This window comes from Erythrolamprus reginae, chromosome 5 (genome assembly GCF_031021105.1).
Source record: "Erythrolamprus reginae isolate rEryReg1 chromosome 5, rEryReg1.hap1, whole genome shotgun sequence".
In the NCBI taxonomy this organism is placed as follows: domain Eukaryota; kingdom Metazoa; phylum Chordata; class Lepidosauria; order Squamata; family Dipsadidae; genus Erythrolamprus; species Erythrolamprus reginae.
The window spans coordinates 117,761,862-117,776,805 of record NC_091954.1 but is presented as its reverse complement, the minus strand read 5'-3'; the positions used below and the strand labels follow the sequence as shown (position 1 = coordinate 117,776,805).

Sequence of the window (14,944 nt, the reverse complement as noted above, 5' to 3'; positions counted from 1 at the left end):
CGAGCAAGTTAAGGGCGGTGTGCCAATGTGATTCATATTGTGGGGAGCCACTTTGGGCTGGGAGTCACCCCAAATTCGGTCTCAGGAAGAACCTGTCCCGCACGGCTGCCCCTCCCTTGTGGCACAGCCACACCCAGGCAGCTCCTGTTGTTGGGATCAGCTGCGATTTGAACCCTTTTTCTCAGGAGCTGGAAAATGGAAAAATACTCTGGAGGTATCTGAGGGAGTGGAAGAGAAGAGAAGAGAGGAGAGGAGAAGAGGAGAGCAGAGAAGAGAATAATTGGAGAATAGAATAGAAGGGAAGGGAAGGAAAGAGAAGAGGATGGAAGGGAAGAGAGGAGAGGAGAGGAGAGGAGAAGAGAAGAGAAGAATTGGATAATTGAATTGAAGAGAAGAAAAGAAAAGAGAAGAGAAGAGGATGAAATGGAATGGAAGGGAAGGGAAGGGAAGGGAAGGGAAGAGAAGAGGATGAAACAATCACCTCATAAATAGCACCTTGCATTTCTGCAGCTTTTCTACCCATTTTTAATTAATTAAATTTATATGCCATCAACTCTCTTGTTGGCTTATTTATTTAAAAAAACTGGGGGCTGTTAAAAATGCTACTAATTTTCTCACCATCCTGACTCTCCTCTCCCAAAAATAGGGTTTTTTTGTACCATCAAACACCAGGAACTTCAGGCTCAGCAGATGCCAGACAACACCCTGAACCTGGTTTCCAAAATCATCCCATTTCTGGATTTCCTTAGTCTCCTGAACAATCATTGGATGTTCAACCAACTAACTCAGCCAACTGGAGGAGGGAAGTTCTCCATGGCCAAACCCTGTAAAGAATCCATTCAGGAGGCTTCTGGTTTGGGGCATTAAAATGTGCCACAATCCATCCAGGTGGGAGGGAAGGAATATGCAGAATATTTGGGCAACCGGGTCAGAAAAGGCGGATGAGTGGGTAGATGGTATCGCCTTCCATCTATACCGGGAAACCCTGGGGCAAAATTGGCAGCCCTGGCTCCAGCTCAGAAACCAACCAGGAGCTCCTATGCACTCTGTTGCCACACGCAGTCTCCACTCTCTTTTTATTAATTAATTAATTTATTTATTTATGGGATTTATCTGCCGCCCATCTCCAATTGGACTTTACTTTTTACTAGTAGACGCTCCTTTATCATCCTGTAGCCCCTCCCTATCTCCTCCCCTTTTTCATAAGCAGGAACTTTTTTATCTATACTATGGCTCCACCCAGTCTCCGCCCCTTTTCCCAAGAGTTCCTTTATCCATCCTATGGGCCCATCCTATGCCCTCCGCCCAGTGAAGGGCTACCAAAATTTTCTATACTACACTGTGGGCTTGGCTTATTTTGTGGGTATGGATTGATGGTCATGTGACCAGGTAGGAGTGCTTGCTGGCCATGTGACCAAGTGGGAGTAACAATCATGTGACTTGACCAAATATCTGCAATTTTCCCTGCGATAGTGATGACAAGGAAATAGGAAAGACTCTTTTAAAAGCACAAATATTATCCGTGGCTTTGAGTTCCAGCTCTGCGTTGCTCTGCCAAAGTTTCTCTTCCTTCGTTCTCTGCAAGAGTCCACACCCTTTCATGTATGTCGTGTGAACTTAGACAAGTCCTGTCTTGCTTCTGGGAAGCGAAGCCTCGTTCCCTTCTCCTGCAGGTCCTATCGCTGGAGTTCCAGCTCTTGCGAAGGCTCCTCAAACCAGACCTCATTTGGTTCCAAACAGCAAAGTGCTGCAAAAGTTTTTACTAACATGCTGTGAGTGTGGCTTATTTTGTGGGTGTGGCTTGCTGGCCATGGTGGGAGTGGCTTGATTAAAGGTGGGCAACATGAGGTCACTCACATCAAGGGTTTGGGTTAGGGTGCCTGGACTCTCCTCACCTCAAAGAGTTATAATTTCCCTCTCTATTTACTATGACTCAACATCCAAAACATACTATTTAATTCTATGTATATAGGCCATATGTGTGCATACGTATTACACACAGGCACACAAAAATATACATTATGTACTATATTAACTGCATGTGTATGTACACACACATGCATGCACAGCTCTTCTAAAATTATACACATTCAACCTAGAAACATAGAAACCTAGAAGATTGACAGCAGAAAGAGACCTCCTGGTCCATCTAGTCAGCCCTTATACTATTTTCTGTATTTTATCTTAGGATGAATCTATGTTTATCCCAGGCATGTTTCAAGTCAGTTCCTGTGGATTGACCAACCATGTCTGCTGGAAGTTTTTTCCAAGCATCTATGACTCTTTCAGTCAAATAATATTTTCTCACATGGCTTCTGATCTTTCCCCCAACTAACCTCAGATTGTGTCCCCTTGTTCTTGTGTTCACTTTCCTATTAAAAACACTTCCTTCCTGCATCTTATTGAACCCTTTAACGTATTTAAATGTTCCGATCATGTCCCCCCTTTCCCTTCTGTCCTCCAGACTATACAGATTGAGTTCATGAAGTCTTTCCTGATACGTTTTATGCTTAAGACCTTCCACCATTCTTGTAGCCTGTCTTTGGACCCCTTCAATTTGATCCATCTCTTTTTGTAGGCGAGGTCTCCAGAACTGGACACAGTATTCCAAATGTGGTCTCACCAGCGCTCTATACAGCGGGATCACAATCTCTCTCTTCTTGCTTGTTAGACCTCTTTTAGCGTGATAGGAAAAACATACCCAGAACCCAGAAGGGAAAAAAGAAAAAAAATTCTACCGCTTCTGCGTAACTGACCAAAATTTCTCTACCAGTTCTGGGTATACTGGGTATACCTGACCATACCCATAGGAGCCCATCCCTGGTTCCAAACCCTCCCTAGAACCTCTGCTCCGTTGCCTCCGCGTCATCTCAGAAGCCCACCAGCCTCGAGGTGATGTTGAAAACCATCACGTCATTGTAGTTCTGGGCGTTTCCCTCCTGTTTTCTCCTTGGAAGCACATCAAAGGCCTCTCGGGTTATGAAAGAACAGCAAGGGAGCGTCACAAACGCGGGCGCCTGTTTTGGGGTATCGGTGTCGGGTTGCAAAACCCATCGTCCACAGAAGGGCGTCGGTGGGGAAGGTCCAAGAAGCCCACACAATGAGGGTTTGTTTATGTAGTTATATTGTGTGTGTGTGTTTGTTGATTTGTCTGTCCGTCCGTCCGTCCATCTATCTATCTGTCTGTCTGTCTGTCTGTCCATCCGTCCATCCGTCCATCCGTCCATCCGTCCATCCGTCCATCCGTCCATCCGTCCATCCGTCCATCCGTCCATCCGTCCATCCGTCCATCCGTCCATCCGTCCATCCGTCCATCCGTCCATCTGTCCATCCGTCCATCCGTCCATCCGTCCGTCCATCCATGCATCCATCTATATATCTTTCTATCTATTTAATTATTCCATTGGATTTGTATGCCGCCCCTCTTAATCCAATTAATATTAATCCAAGTAATATAACTAACTACAGTGACCCCTTGTTTTTCGCGGGGGATGCGTTCCGAGACCCCCTGTGAAAAACAAATTTCCGTGAAGTAGAGGAAAGATATTTTGTAATGTATTTAACAAGTATTTGGACTTTTAAAACCCACCCTTTGCATGAAACAGTCATTCTATAATGTTTCTCAGCTGGAACTACATGTGACGTCCTACCAGTTTCTTTAACAGAGTACAGGAGTACTGTAGAAGAATTTTATGAATTTTCAATGGATTTTAAATTTTTAATGGATTTAATGGATTTAAGCCCCTTTTGAAAACCCGTGAAGTAGCAAATCCGCAAAAGATGAACTGCGAAGTAGCGAAGGATTACTCTAAAACCCCAAAACATTAAAAATCATTCATTCACATTCAAGCAACCGCATTCATCACATTTGTCAGTCAGAAGCTGGGGTCAAGTGATCCCAAGCCTGACGACATAAATGGGTTTTCAAGTTCTTACGAAAGGCAAGGAGGGTGGGGGCAGTACAAATCTCCTGGGGGAGCTGACTCCAGAGGACAGGGGCCACCACAGAGAAGGCTCTTCCCCTAGGCCCTGCCAAGCAACATTGTCTAGTTGACGGGACCTGGAGAAGGCCGACTGTGTGGCACCTGACCAGGCGCTGGGATTCGTGCGGCAGGAGGCGGTCCTGCAGGTAACCTGGTTCAATGGAAGGCGGTCTTTCAAATGCATAGTTGCCATCCAGGGTGGGTTGTGAGCCAGGGACAGGTTCCTCTTACTGGTGCGCTGCACGAGCTCACATCCCCTGGTGCAATTTTGCTTCTGCACACAGCACATGCTCAGAGAGCAAAAAAAAAAAAATCCACAGAAAATTAGAGGGGGGAAAAGAGGGTGCCACACACGGACCGGCAAAGATGGAACTGGAGCTGTCGTGCGCAAATGGCGCTATCGGCGGCCCACTACCAGAGTGGTGCACTGGTGCGTGCTGCTAGAAACCCACCTCTGGTGGGAGCTGAGCATTAGATTACATGAATGCAGGGGGCTTTCAACTTGTCCACTTTAAGACTTGTGGCCTTCAACTCCAATCCTGGGAGTTGAAATCCACAAGTCTTAAAGTTGACAAGTTGAAGACCCCTGCATTAATAGAATAGAATAGAATGATCGGACACACAAGGAATTTGTCTTTGATGGAAATGCTCTCAGTGTACATAAAAGAAAAAGATACATTAGACTAAATTATACTAGACTATACTTGGAATGGAATGGAATGGAAAGGAAAGGAATGGAATGGAATGGAATGGAAGGGAATGGAATGGAAGGGAATGGAATAGAATAGAATAGAATAGAATAGAATAGAATAGAATTCTTTATTGGCCAAGTGTGATTGGACACACAAGGAACTTGTCTTTGATGCAGATGCTCTCAGTGTACATAAAGAAAAGAGACATTCATCAAGAATCAAGAGGTACAACACTTAATGATTGTCATAGGGGTCAAATAAGCAATGAAGAAACAACCAATATTAATAAAAATCTTAAAGATACAAGCAACAAGTTACAGTCACACGGTCATAAGTGGGAGGAAAACGGTGATAGAAATGATGAGAAAAAACTACTAGTAATAGTAGTGCAAATTTAGTGAATAGTTTGACAGTTGAGGGAATTATTTGTTTAGCAGAGTGATGGTGTTTATTTAAATAAACAGAATTTATTTCCATTCATAGCCCAATGCTCCAATGCAGATGGAACCTCTCAAAAGCTGGGACTCATAAGAATATAAGAACCTAAGAAGAGCCCTGCTGAATGGGGCCAAAGGCCATGGAGTCCAGCCTTCTGTGTCCCCCAGTGGCCCCCCAATTGTCCATGGGGGTCTTGAGCAGAAAGAGAAGGCAAGACCCTCCCTTTCCCCGGGCCCCTAACAAATGGGACCCCAGGGAACCCTGCCTGCCTCCACCAACATAGAGGCGGCACTTGGACATCCGTTTCAATCACCACTGACCGAGTCAAAGTCCCCAAGACTCAGGAGTCCTGGTTGACCCTTGTTGGGAGTTGGATCTGGAGTGACCTTCTGCCAGGGGGGGATCTTCTCTCCTCCCCCTACCCGGCCAGTTTTGCTGTTGTTCTCTCCATCTGGAGGGTCTCTTCCCAAGTTTGTTCCGCCTCCTCTCTTGGCACCGCCGTGTATTGTTCCTGGAATCCTTTGGAGGATTCGAACAGGGCGCGGCTGCCTCCACACATTCCGTTTTTGCAAAAGCTGCACCCTCTCAGCTGGCCCCGCAAACAAGCCAGCCAGCCGGGGGAAAGAGACGGCATGTCAGTGGGTCAGGAATGCGCCCTCCGTGACTTTTGCAAGGGTGGAGGAGAAGGTGCAGCCATCAACCGTCCCGGGACCGGCTACCACTTCAAAAAATAGCCCCAGGGGCGTCCGAGGGGGCTAGAAAAATAACTCCTGGCTACCAGATGTTCCAAAAGTTACAACTCCCCTTTCCCGGATTCCAGCAACTCCTCCGTGCAACCCTGGCGGGGGTGGGGGGTGGGGGGGTGGAAGCTGGGAGGCCCCGAAAAAAATATTTGTGTTTCTGGGATAAATGATGATGGGAGATTCTTCTCTTTCCAACAGCTGCTTCTGTTTAGGTGGCTCCATGGGGAAGGATGCAGAAGGCCAGGCGGGTGGGGGTAAACATCTGCCCCCCCCCCAGTCTGTGATCCACGAAACCCCCAAATTTTATCTGAAGGCTCCCTCGCACTCACTGTAGATTGGATTAAAGGGCAGGGGCCCAAAGAATGAATTTATTTGTTTGTTTGTTTATTTATTTATTTATTAGATTTTTATGCCACCCCTGTACAGAGACTCAGAGCGGCTCACAACACAAAACAAGACAAATCCAATGATTAAAACAATTTAACACCCTCAATATAAAAAGCAATCACACATCTCATATAAACCATACATAAAATGGAAAACGGCCCAGGGGAATCAATTCCCCCATGTCTGACGACAGAGGTGGGTTTTAAGGAGTTTGCAAAAGGCAAGGAGGGTGGGGGCAATCCTAATCTCCGGGGGAAGTTGGTTCCAGAGGGTCGGGGCCGCCACAGAGAAGGCTCTTCCCCTGGGTCCCACCAGATGACATGGTTTAGTCGACAGGAGCCGGAGAAGGCCAACTCTGTGGGATCTAATTGGTCGCTGGGATTCGTGCGGCAGAAGGCAGTCTTGGATATATTCTGGTCCAATGCCATGAAGGGCTTTATAGGTCATAACCAACACTTTGAATTGTGACCAAAAACTGATCGGCAGCCAATGCAGACTGCGGAGTGTTGGTGTAACATGGGCATATTTGGGGAAGCCCATGACTGCTCTCGCAGCTGCATTCTGCACAATCTGAAGTTTCCGAACACTCTTCAAAGGTAGCCCCATGTAGAGAGCATTACAGTAGTCGAGCCTCGAGGTGATGAGGGCATGAATGACTGTGAGCAATGAGTCCCGGTCCAGATAGGGCCGCAACTGGTGCACCAGGCGAACCTGGGCAAACGCCCCCCTCGCCACAGCTGAAAGGTGTTTCTCTAATGTGAGCTGTGGATGGAGGAGGACGCCCAAGTTGCGGACCCTCTCTGAGGGGGTCAATAATTCCCCCCCCAGGGTAATGGACGGACAGATGAAATTGTCCTTGGGAGGCAAAACCCACAAGCACTCCGTCTTATCAGGGTTGAGTTTGAGTCTGTTGGTTTAAACAGCACGGGTGAGGTCATGAAATGCCTTAATCAATTTAGAACTAAGGAGAAATTTCCTGAAAGTCAGGACAATTAATCCATGGAACAGCTTGCCACCAGAAGTTGTGAATGCGCTAACACTGTTTTTAAGAAGATGTTGGATAACCATCTGTCTGAAGTAGTGGAGGGTTTCCTGCCTAAGCAGGGGGTTGGACTAGAAGACCTCCAAGGTCCCTTCCAACTCTGTTGCTATTGTTGTTGTTGTTGTTGTTGTTGTTAAGATACCCAAATCTTCATCTGCCTTGGGTGGGACTTGCACATCTGGAACCTCCACCTAGCCAGGCTAAGGACCTTTCCAGCTGGCGTGGCCCTTGCAGGAAGAAGGAGGGTCCCCTGTGGCTCTTGGGGACTCATCAACGCTCCTTCTGGGTGCAGAGCTGGGACAGGAAATCAGGCAAAGGAGCCCAGAACTTCCCAAATCCTCTAAACGATCCTATTTTCAAGATAAGTATTAGGTTTGGCCTCCCCACCGTTGCTAAAAGACAATTACTGGCATTCTTTTTGCACCATAATTCATCGTTTCCTGTGTATTTTTTGTTTAAAGTAGCTAGCATTTTGGGAAAATTAGCTCTGCTCCTTTGGGTGGGGAGAGAAATTTGGGTTGAAATTAGCCACCCAACTTTGCGTCTAAGCAAAAGGTCCCTCGTCACAATGCAGGTGGTCAACTCACGAGGGAAATTCATTGGTTAACTCAGTTAAATGGAAACTGCAGTTTAATGTTTCCAAGTGTAAAATAATGCACTTGGGCAAAAGGAATCCTCAATCTAAGTATTGTATTGGCAGTTCTGTGCTAGCAAAAACTTCAGAAGAAAAGGATTTAGGGGTAGTGATTTCAGACAGTCTCAAAATGGGTGAACAGTGCAGTCAGGCGGTAGGGAAAGCAAGTAGGATGCTTGGCTGCATAGTTAGAGATATAACAAGCAGGAAGAGGGAGATTATGATCCCGCTATATAGAGTGCTGGTCAGACCACATTTGGAATACTGTGTTTAGTTCTGGAGACCTCACCTACAAAAAGATATTGACAAAATTGAACGGGTCCAAAGACGGGCTACAAGAATGGTGGAAGGTCTTAAGCATCAAACGTATCAGGAAAGACTTAATGAACTCAATCTGTAGAGTCTGGAGGACAGAAGGAAAAGGGGGGACATGATCGAAACATTTAAATATATTAAAGGGTTAAATAGGGTTCAGGAGGGTTTAAGTGGTTTTAATAGGAAAGTGAACACAAGAACAAGGGGACACAATCTGAAGTTAGTTGGGGGAAAGATCAAAAGCAACATGAGAAAATATTATTTTACTGAAAGAGTAGTAGATGCTTGGAACAAACTTCCAGCAGACATGGTTGGTAAATCCACAGTAACTGAATTTAAACATGCCTGGGATAAACATATATCCATCCTAAGATAAAACACAAAAAATAGTATAAGGGCAGACTAGATGGACCATGAGGTCTTTTTCTGCCATCAATCTTCTATGTTTCTATGTTTCTATGTTAAATAACTGCTGTAATTCACTTACCAACTGTTATCAGAGAGGTTGTAAAACATGGCAACATTCGCTTAACAGCCATCTCACTTAGCGACAGAAATTTGGGGTGGACTGACCCCAAAGTCATCCAGCCGGCTTTTGTGCCTAAGGTAGGACTTGAACTCACCATCGGCTGGTTTCTAGTCTGATGCTTTAACCACTAGACCAAATCAGTATACATTTTTTATTTTTTCTCCACCTTAAAAGCATACATACATAACAACACATATGCAGTGGTACCTCTACTTATGAACTTAATTCATTCCGTGACCAGGTTATCAAGTAGAAAAGTTTGTAAGAAGAAGCAATTTTCCCCATAGAAATCAATGTAAAAGCAAAGAATGCGTGCAATTGGGGAAACCACAGAGAGGGTGGAGGCCCTGTTTCCTCCCAGGAGATTCCTAGAGAGGCCCCACAGAGGATTCTTCCTGCCTTTTCCGGCCCTGTTTCCTCCCAGGAGATTCCTAGAGAGACCCCATGAAGGCTTCTCCCTGCCTTTTCCGGCCCTGTTTCCTTCCAGGAGATTCCTAGAAAGGCCCCATGGAGTCTTCTCCCTGCCTTTTCCGGCCCTGTTTCCTCCCAGGAGATTCCTAAAGAGCCCCCACGGAGACTTCTCCCTGCCTTTTCCGGTTACAGTTTTGGAGAGTCAGGTTTGTAAGTGGAAAATGGTTCTTGAGAAAATGCAAAAAAATCTTGAAGACCCGGTTCTTCTCTAGAAAAGTTCATAAGTAGAGGCATTCTTAGGTAGAGCTACCACTGTACTTAAAAGGTGGTAGATCTGAAATGCTGGGATGATGGAGCTGGACGGTGGATTTCCCTTCCTCTGGACCAGGAGAAAGGAATCAAATAGCAATAACCTTTAGATTTATATACCACTTCCTAGTGCTTTTCCAGCCCTCTCTAAGTGGTTTACAGAATCCGCCTCTTGCCCCCAACAATCTGGGTCCTCACTTGACCTCCCTCGGAAGGACGGAAGGCTGAGTCCACCTGGAGCCAGTGGTGAGATTTCATCTGCCAAACTGCTGGCAGCCGGTGATCAGCAGAAGGAGCTTTCAGTACTGCACTCTAACCACTGCACCACCGAGACTCTTTTATGTGGCTGCCCTCCAGTGAAGATCTTTCACATACAGGGGGCAGAAATTGGGGAGGTGGTCTTGCATCCTCTTGACTCTAGAACAGTGTTTCCCAATCTTGGCAACTTGAAGATATTTAGACTTCAACTCCCAGAATTCTGGGAGTTGAAGTCCAACTATCTTCAAGTTCCCAAGGTTGGGAAACACTGCTCTAGAATCTTCAACACTGGGAATTTTTAAGAAGATGTTGCATAACCATCTGTCTGAAGGGGTGTAGGGTTTCCTGCCTAAGCAGGGCGTTGGACTAGAAGACCTCCAAGGTCCCTTCCAACTCATTGTTGTTGTTGTTGTTGTTGTTGTTGTTGTTGTTGTTATTATTATTATTATTATTATTATTATTATTATTATTATATTAAGATGATCTTCTGCAGCTGAGATCAATAATGTTGGCTTAGCTGCTACTCCAAAGACCACTTGGAGAACATGGTTGGTGGCATTTGCTCTGGAGGGATGTGTTGGGTAGTTCTCCAGGTCATCTCAGTTATCAGATCCTGGGGTGTCCACTGCCCTTCTGAAACCAGAAGTTCCCTCCTCCTCCTCCTTCATCATCACCCCCAACATAATTCTCTTTCTCCTTCTCTTTATCACCTTAGAAACCTAGAAACCTAGAAGATTGTCGGCAGAAAAAGACCTCATGGTCCATCTAATCTGCCCTTATACTATTTCTTGTATTTTATCTTAGGATGGATCTATTGTTATCCCAGGTGGTATATGTTTATACCTTCTCCTCCACCACTTTTCCTACTTCTTCTCTGCCAGCATTTCTCCTTCTCCTCTACCAATACTCTTCCTCCTTCTACTCCTCCACCAGTTCTACTCCTTGTCCTCCACCGGTTCTCCTTTCTCTTTCTCCTCCTCTTCTCCTTGTCCCCCAGAAATTCTCCTTCTTTTCTTCTTCAATGGCATTTGGGGCAACCCCTGATATATTGGAAGGCTGCTATCCTGTCTCCCCTGGTCCTTCTCTTCATTAAACTAGCCAGGCCCAGTTCCTGCAACTATTCTTTGTATGTTTTAGCCTCCAGTCCCCTAATCATCTTTGTGGCTCTTCTCTGCACTCTTTCTAGAGTCTCCACATCCTTTTTGCATCGTGGCAACCAAAACTGAATGCCGTAGTCCAAGTGTGGCCTTATCAAGGCCTTATAAAGTGGTATTAATACTTCATATGATCTTGATTCTACCCCTCTGTTAATGCAGCCTAGAACTGTGTTGGCTTTTTTGGCAGCTATTGCACCCGGCTGGCTCATGTCCTTGTCCTTCTCCTCTTATCAGTTTTCCTACTCCTTCCTTCCTTCCTTCCTTCCTTCCCAGAATTTTGGATGAAGGGCAGCAGGAAGCGATTAAAGAACGGGAGTCATAATCCACCTCATTCCAAAGATGACACCGACAGAGGCGAGAACGTTTGTTTCATCCTCCGAGAACTTCAGATGCGGCTGGAGTTTGCACAAACACCGCTCCCCACTGTGAAAATGAAGGGGTTTTCGGTGCTTCTCTAGTCCTGAACTCTGCATTTAATTTATAACCAACGCCCTGAGCCACAAGGAAGCTGTTGACAGGAGGGGATCGAATGCTGTGATGTAAGGCAGCTTCTGAAGCCCCCTGGCAAACTCCACGCCACAGGAGCTACGAAGCCTCGCTCCCTGCGGAGGAAGGAAGGGGGTGTGGGGTATCCAGGAATCCATCCCCTCCTTCCCTTCTTTTAAGCCTCTTTTTGCCAGATTTCTCCCAGGCGCGTGGCCTCCTCAAGGCTGAATCTTGTACCTGTTTATTCAAAATCAGAACAGGGTGGAGGGGACACGGATTTGCATTATTTTGGAAGAATAACAGGAGTTGGAAGGGACCTTGGAGGTCTTCTAGTCTATCCCCCTTGCTCAAGCAGGAAACCTATGCCATTTCAATCCAATCTTTTCCTCATTTGACAATCATTAAGTGTTGCACCACATGATTCTTGGCGAATGTCTCTTTTTCTTTTATGTCCACTGAGAACATGTGCACCAAGACAAATTCCGTGTGTGCCCCATCACACTTGGCCAATAAAAATTCTATTCTATTCTATTTTACTTTTAAAAAAAATTAAACAGAACAACAAAAACATATAAATTGTTAACATTTTGAAGGGGGATGTATAATTTTTTAATTTTTGATCCAACCTACAATAAAACATACATAAAGTAATTTTAAAAAACACAGCATCAATGCCTAAACTGGTAATATATTGATTCCCCCGGCTGTCCCGTTTTATCCATGGTTTGTTGAGTTGTGTGATTGTTTTTAATAAAGGTTTCTTAATATGTTTTGTTTTAATATTGGATTTGTAGACTGTATTGTTTGTTGGAAGCCGCGGCATACAAATCTAATAAGTAATAATAGCAATAATAATTTCCTTCTTATATCAAACATTCAAAAGAGCATCTTAGAATATATTTTCCCTTTAAGCCATTCTCTCTTTCTTTCTAAAATATACTGCTCAAAATAAATAAATAAAGGGAACACTCAAAGAACACATCCTAGATCTGAATGAATGAAATATTCTCACTGAATATTTCATTTGCACAACTATTCCATTTGCACAACAGCCTGTGAAATTGATTGTTAATCAGTGTTGTTTCCTAAGGAGACAGTTTGATTTCACAGAAGTTTGATTGACTTGGACTTATATAGTGTTGTTTAAGTGTTCCCTTTATTTTTTTGAGCAGTGTATTTAAAATTAACTGAATATCAAGAACTTTCATATATAAAAATCATAAGCTAATATTCAATATCTCTTCCTCTATACAATTAATGTTCCCTTATCTTTCCCTTAAATTAAAATAAATAAATAAATAAATAATAAATAATAAATCTACTATAACTGATATATTAATATCTTACACTTTACCCCATTGGGTTTTCTCACGGCTCTTTCTATCGACATATTAATTACTATGGTTATTTATCTTATATATATTCTTGTTTTCCTTTTCCCCACATTACTGTAATCATTTTTTAAATTATTCAGTTAATACAGTTCATTCTATTGAGTACCATTTTAAAGAGGTTATTTATAAAACAAAGTCAATATCCTTAATTTTATAATTTGTTAATTATAACTAATAATTATAGAGGTGCAATCTGTTCTTCAAAACCTCCAGTGATGAGGCACCCACAACTTCTGGTGACAAGCAGTTCCACTGGTTAATTGTCCTCATTCTCAGGAAATTTCTCCTTAATCCCAGGTTTGCTTTTTCTCCTTAATTATTTTCCATTCATTGCTTCTTGTGCTGCCTTCTTTGGTGCTTTGGAGAATAATTTGACCCTCTCTTCTTTGAGGAAATCCCTCAAATATTGGAACAATGCTATCATACCACCCCTGGTGAGGCCACATTTGGAAGACTGTGTTCACTTCTAGAGACCTCACCTACAAAAAGATATGCATAAAATTGAAGGGGTCCAAAGACGAGCTACAAAATTGGTGGAAGGTCTTAAGCATGAAACGTATCAGGAAAGACTTGATGAACTCAATCTGTAAAGGTAGGTAGGTAGGTAGATAGATAGATAGATATTAATTGATTACCAATAAGATAGATAGATAGATAGATGATGGATAGATAGATGATATTCGTCCATCATGTTTGAAGAGGACCTTGACATCTAATGGGCTGTGTCCGCAAATGGCTGGTGAGATGGATGGATAGTCAGATTATAGATATTCATTGATTAATGATAGACAGATAGATGATAGACAGATAGTCCACAGGTGGCTGGTGAGGCCTATATGGGCATGAGATGTTCTGCCACATGTTGGGTAGACATGTGTGGACACCATTGTCACAGCATCTGCAGCTCTGGGTTTGCGGAGTGCTCGCTTCTCTTCCGCTATGAATGTTCTTCTGGTTTTGGATTCGACCTCCATGAAAGGCTGAAAGTCGGTGTGGACCCGAAATGCTCTTTTGTATTTCCCCCCCTCCGGAGAAGAAATTTGAGGTGTGAACAGCCCCTCCCTGATCTTCCAGGGTTGGGCTGGATTAAGACTTGAAAGCGAGACCACCGGAGGAGTTGCAAAGCCATGCCAGAATAAAGTCCTTTCCTGCGGTCTTCCAACAGGAAACCGGACGGATGAAGCTTGCATATAAAATAAAGCCAAACAGCAGAACGTCAACAACGAAAAAGTGAAAAGGAGGGAAGGGATGGGCTCAGAGACCCTCCCCTCCCCATTCCTTTCCTTTGGAGGCTCTCACCTCTTTCATTGTGTTGGTGGTTTGGATGCTTTCTGGGAAGAGAGTCATTAAGGCCTCCATTAGAACTTGATAATAATAATAATAATAATAATAATAATAATTTATTAGATTTGTATGCCGCCCCTCTCCGAGGACTTGTAGTGGCATACTTGATAAATTGATAAATTTATCAACTTGATAAATTGACGATAGAATTGAAAGAAAAGGGGGGTTCGGACTATTATAAAACTTGGGATTTATTGTATGAGTGGCTTGATAAAAGGAAATAAATAATGTACAGTATTAATGATTGGGATATTGTTATTGAAATAGTAAGGACAAATAATTATAGTATTTTATTCCATTAATATTTAGAAATATGTATATACCCTGTTTCCCTGAAAATAAGACAGCGTCTTATATTAATTTTTGCTCCCAAAGATGTGCGACGTCTTATTTTCAGGGGATGTCTTTTTTTTTTTCAATGAAGAAGAATTCACATTTATTGCAGAACAAAAAAAATGAACATTTAATATATACTGTACAGTAGTTGTCATCACAAACCAGCATAACCAGTAGTAGATCCTTGGAACAAACTTCCAGCAGACGTGGTAGATAAATCCACAGTAACTGAATTTAAACCTGCCTGGGATAAAATAGAGAAAATAGTATAAGGGCAGACTAGATGGACCACAAGGTCTTTTTCTGCCGTCAGACTTCTATGTTTCTATGTTTCTATAACCAGACAAACTGTGAATCCTATGAAGAATTTCTTACTACTACTGTACCATTATTTCCATGTACAACAATTATACTTTCTTCAAATCTAGGTTATATATGTTCTGTTTGGGAATGCTGCGAAACGAAATGACTCCTACGTCTTACTTT

At 43.6% G+C, this 14,944-nt stretch overlaps 1 protein-coding gene across 1 annotated transcript in view; it reads left to right on the top strand.

Annotated features, from left to right (window-relative positions):
- The window catches only part of CLDN1 (claudin 1), a 32,844-nt gene that overhangs the window by 9,380 nt on the left and 8,520 nt on the right, over nt 1-14,944 (top strand). The gene's annotated exons all lie outside the window — the stretch shown is intronic.